Source organism: Diuraphis noxia, unplaced genomic scaffold (assembly GCF_037042655.1).
Source record: "Diuraphis noxia isolate RWA-SAM2 unplaced genomic scaffold, SU_Dnox_SAM2 contig0003, whole genome shotgun sequence".
In the NCBI taxonomy this organism is placed as follows: Eukaryota; Metazoa; Arthropoda; class Insecta; order Hemiptera; family Aphididae; genus Diuraphis; species Diuraphis noxia.
Window position 1 is genome coordinate 58,700,932 of NW_028301713.1, and position 6,000 is coordinate 58,706,931.

The window sequence follows — 6,000 nt, forward strand, 5'->3', positions numbered from 1 at the left end:
CAATGTGTAGTTGTATAATTTAGACAACGATACCCCAGAAAAAATAAATAAAAATTTTTCCTTGTGTTTTGAACAGGAATTGTGTCGTATTTTATGACAGTGTAACGTATTTTATTCCTAAGTGGACACCCCCACATATCTCGTATCGGTTATACAACCGTACACTGAATAATTTTTATGTTTCAGAGTTAAGTTTGATTCTGTTGTTTCTAAGATTAGAGCGAATTGATCACTTATGTCTTATAGGCCACCAACATAAAATTTGGGCAACTGTACTAAATGTTTTTGCGGACCTTTATAAGAATTTTCACTTATAAGTTATAACATTTAAACTTAAAATTATTACCAAAGAATTTCAAAGGATTTTATTGATATTTTAAGATTATGAGTATTTAAATTAAATGCACAAACAATTTACAATTTTAATATATATATTATATCTTTATGTTTTTCATTATATCTATATTTAATGTCTTTATAATATTATAATATTATACAGTAAAATGATTTTTATTAAAATATTAACTTTTTTTCAATTGGTTCTGAATCAAAAATATTATATAATTTAAAATTCGATACGATTTTTTTCCCATTCAACACAACAAAAATATAATGCTAACATTTCAATAGATATTCCATTTTATAATCATTACATGACGTACAGAAACGTGGATACACATTATAATTAAAACGATGGGATAGTAAATATATTAATTAAATAATTATTAGTCACAGGACTCGTTGAAGTATATTTTTTAATACTGATATATTATTATTAAATTGTTTTCATTTTTGAAAAGACGATTATAATAATATTGCAAGCAGCATTGTGATTATTACAATACATCTTATATTTTATTAAATATCTAAAACACTGAATACACAGTGAAGAAAGTCAAATTTAGATTAAATTGGTTGAGAATAGATTTTAGGTCAAAGGTGTAGTGGTTTGATGTAAACAAGCCATATTATTATCACATTGGCCAATGCCAAACCGTGTTAAAATATTATCAAGTTTTAAGAACGCTTTCTTCATTTCAAAACGAATAATATTCAGACCGATTAATAATTATCTCATTTGTTTTTCTTTCGAACACCCAATGTTCTTGCGTACATCTAATAGTTTTATTCGATTATGCATTTATTAAAAATCTGATTTCGATACAGTTAGTATACCTACCTATTATAGCTGATACGTATTTATGGGGGTTCTGGAGGGGCGATAATGGGTAACATTTTGCATAGGGGTGGCAATTTTCTTTATTTGATTTTTAAACTTGCATTCGCATAATTATATAATTGTTATTCAACTCTCCACCACGTTTATTTAGTATTTTCCAATCATTAGAGAAATTATAGCTGTTATAACATTTTTTGACAATGGTTTACTATTATATTTAATAATTTCTACTGTCGTATAATTATTGTTATGAATTTATTAAAATTGCTTTTTTCGAAGTCTATCATGGTTAGTTATTATTTTTTCGTTGAATTTGTATTTTATATTAATCGACAATATGTACATTGACCTATACAAATTTTATGTTAATACCATCGAAAAATTGAAATTTATAATTTAAAAGAACAAGGCGTAAAAAAATAAATTAGCTAGAGGGCGCGAAAATTCAGAAGGTATAATTAATATATAAACATATTAAAAATTTAAAAAAAATTACATCTCACGATTGGTCTTCCGACCAATCATAACTCGGAGCATAGTGAAATACATGATAATAACATAGTACATGACCGTACCTAACCCGTATTGTGCTGTATAATATGATAATATTACTATACACAGATATTTTAGGTATATGAAGTGTATACATATTATTATTTATCAGCGTATACACACTAAAAATTTATAGGTGCATGTAAGTCTCAGTGGTATATAGCACTTTATACATACACGAATCGGTAGGGTTATCGAACCGCCACCAGATCATATCGTTTTACGGTCCAGTCATGTCGACGATGGTTTTATCATAATAATAATACAGGTAGTGCATAATTTTTTATTGACAGTTCGTGGCCCCGCAGTGTTCGTCTCTTAAATACAGTACCTATATAGTATATATATATATATGTGTATATATATATATATATATAGGTTTATAAAATATTATCTCGGTAGTATGTATAAAATGGTATGTATACAATATTATGTACGCACATTTATGCATAAGCACGACGTTTTTCTTAATTTTTTTTATTATTATTATTATACATTTTTTTCGGCACTTAAATATCGCAATCTAAAAAAATAATCACACGACTGCGCGCACCGGTTTTTTACGAGTTCCCAGTCGATGCAGATGGTGTGATATACATCGCATATTTGCAGTGAAGTTAGTTATTTTGGAGTAATATAAATACACCATAATAAAGCGGTGTGCTGTGACTCGGAGCATGGGCAACCGAATGCACGTGAAGTAAGGTCAGGTCGGGCTGGCGGGCGGGCTGGTAGTCGGTCGGTCGCAAACCGGTCGTGTTCCCGCAGCCGTTTTTTATTTTCTTACCCGATGGATGCAATTTATGTATTTATGGCTTTGGATTTTTTTACGCTTTTCATTTCGCTCTTTTTGTCGAAGATGCGAACAACACACGCGCTGCTGCAGACGGCGACACTAGTCGAAAATGCATGTACGTCGTTGAGGGTTCTCATTTTATTTACTTATTTATTATTATTTTTTTTTTACGAAAGACCACATTCCGGTTTCTTTAAATTTTTTTTTCAGCACAAGACCCAGACCTACGCCAAAAACCAAACCAGTTTTGACCTTGGTCGTTGGCCGCCTGTAATAATTTCTCTCTCTCTCTCTCACTCTCTCTCTCTCTCTCACTCTCTCTCTCTCTCTCTCTCTTTCTGTCGTTCGTCTGTCTTCTGCTGCGGCCCTCCATGCGTCTATATACTTACGCGCCGTCTCTCTGTAACCAGAAACCATTAAAAATAAAAATAAAAATTGTAAAAAAAATCGTACTCTCGCGCCTCCACGCGTGCGCCGATGTCGAACTCGGCGGGGACCTTGAACCGGCACCGACTTCGCGCACTGTCGGGCCGAATTATTTTTACGATTTTACGCGTTAACCTAACCTTCCACTACGCGCGCACCGCACTGTGGCAAACGTTGTAATAAGTCTCGGGCCCCCGTCATCACTGATTGTCGTTACAAAATTCTCTCCGACACAAAAATGTATATTGTCGCATCTCTTCATTATAGCTGTGTTAAACGATTTAAACGTTCCAATATAGAAACAATATATTATATGGTCATACGAGTCTAATGGTTTACGATTATCACACCAGGCGACCAGGCCCGCATTCTGCAGGGCAGGACAAGAAAGCATTGGGTAGGGGCACTAATCTGTAAGAAAAGGCAAATTTTAGAACTATTATAAAACAAATAAATAGGTACTCTTTACTATTTTGAGTTTTAAATCATCTTACTCATAATTATACTTTCCACTACGATACAATTCAATCGATCGCTCATTTAAATATATTATAATATTTAATATAATTAATAATGTTTATATACATACATATATTCAGAGGTGCAGCCAAATAAAATGTTGGTTAGAAAAATTGCGAAATGATTGTTGGATTACAAAAAAACTATTGTTCCATACAAATTTATCTCTTACGTAAATAATGAAATATATATACATAATATATATGTATATATTTATTATTCTTTTATTGGGGTAGTTGGAGTGAAATCGCCTCTCTTCTTGCCCCCCTCGCCAACCCAGACGGTTACCGCGTCAATATGCCACTGTGTATTATTATACATGCGTTGTACATCATATATAGTCTGATATAGACATAACACGCAGCATATTTATTATTAATATATATAATATATATAATATATATAGGTTGGTAGAGTTGGTTCTTGAAATATATTTTATACTTACAGTTTCTGCATCAATATAACATTGGTTTAAATTTCGGGGTCCTTTCTCTTTTTCGGCCTCAATGACAAATCATCTGCAGCACCTATTTGCCGCCATCCGCTAGAGAGTACAATAGCTGCAACAGATATCGAATTATGTATTCATGTGACTCAAAACTCGCTTCGTTGTACGCCATTTAAATTACGATAAACGATCGTTTTGACAAGGGCGTCCATCGGTAGGTTGGTGGGTGGGTGTGAAGAGGCGATTTCTCGTTTAGGTATTTCGTGCTCAGATATAACATAAGTGTATGTATATGTATATATACAGATAATAGATTATAATTTAGAATCTATTTTTTTTATATATAATATAAAATAATATAATATATATTTTTATTTTTATTAAGCCTCAACAACAAAGGCTATAAATATTAATATTTTTTTACACAAGTATGAAGCATTAACATAGTATAAAAAAAAATAGATTGAAATATATCTAGATTAAATTAGTTGATATAGTTTAGTTAGTTTTAAATAATTAATTAATTTTTCTACGTCGATTGGCTGTGGACTATATAATATATTAATTATATTATAGTTTGAAAAATATATGCTTATATCAATTATTATCGTTAATCAAACGATGTATAGGTATTATATTTTATATACCAGTTAAGTGTACACGACGGCGATACATATTTTGTGGACGCCCTCCCGAAAACTACCGTGAAAATTGCAGTATCATAGAACAACAAACCATTTATAATAATATACCTTGCATATCGATGTATAAATTGTTTAAAATTTGAAGTCCACATGCACATTAATATCGGGTATTATTACGTGCATTATTTTAGCGAACGTATAATTTGTCAGTATAAATCGCAACAAATCCGTTATTGAGTAATCATACCTACATATTATTTCCCACCTTGATCTTAAATTGAGGTCCTCTCTCTTGACTATGGGTTTGTTTCAAAGCTTACTAAAACCGGTTTGTTTCGTTTTGTATGCATCAAACAATTATCATACAAAATAATTAAGTAAGAAAACTTTGAAGTATATGCTTTACATCGGTATGTGCCAATTATATTACATTGCACCACTATGCTCATTGATCCCCGTGACTTTAATAATATAATTCTGAAAATAAAAAAATGACTGTATTAAAGGTAAGTAAGTACACTATACACTCAAAATGTAATATTGTATTGGCACGACAAGGTTAAAGGTATTATTATTTTGTTATTTTCACCTGTTATATACAATATTTACGCTGTGATGCTAAATATTATTGCGAAAATGTTATAGGTATGCATTTGTGTACGCATATTATATATATATATAACGTGTCCGATGAATTTAAAACAGAATTGTGAGCTATGCATTATACTATAGAACATTATTATTTTCTTTTTTTACAAATCATAAAACAATGATTTGAAATCAAAATTCAATATTTTTTTATAATATTTAATTAATAAGATTCGCGTTAAACGTATTTTAAAAATCTATACATTCGTGTTTTGTTGTAGACAAAATATAAATATATGTAGTACAATTTATTTCTACATATTATTATTTGTATGTAGTATGCACTAAAAATATTGGTTTTATGTGTTTAAATTGTTATCATAGCATAAGCCAGTCTAAAACATTAACAATCGTATAAATTCACATTTATAATTCACTCAAAGTATATACCTAAACATATTATTCATCTATAATATGTTTTAATACGATGTTTATAATAGCATTGAGTATATCTACTATCTATACTCAATGATAATAGTTTAGTGTATAGAGAGTATACCTATCATCTCGCTTAATACATATAATATATATATGACATGGCGGCTGTATGGGATCAATTTTTATTTATTTATTCGAGAAATCACCAAATATAATACATAAATGCGTCTTCTTTATATTCTACCAGGCTCGGTTTTTGTTATTAAAAATACACAAATATATATAAATAGATTTACGACCGTATACCTACATCAAATATATGTAAATTTTTGTTTTAACAAGGTAATGCGACCTGTTTATCATCAGCGATTTTTTTAATTACTTTTATGTTTTTATATTTTATGCCTGA

The 6,000-nt window shown here is 30.1% G+C and overlaps 1 protein-coding gene across 1 annotated transcript in view; it reads right to left on the reverse strand.

Moving 5' to 3' along the window:
- Window positions 1-4,033, reverse strand: part of LOC107165362 (uncharacterized) — a 57,416-nt gene extending 53,383 nt beyond the window's left edge. The window contains exon 1 of the mRNA XM_089222663.1: window positions 3,919-4,033. The gene's annotated coding sequence lies outside the window, so the exon portion shown is untranslated. The remainder of the gene's footprint in view (window positions 1-3,918) is intronic.
- Window positions 4,034-6,000: the final 1,967 nt, after the last annotated feature.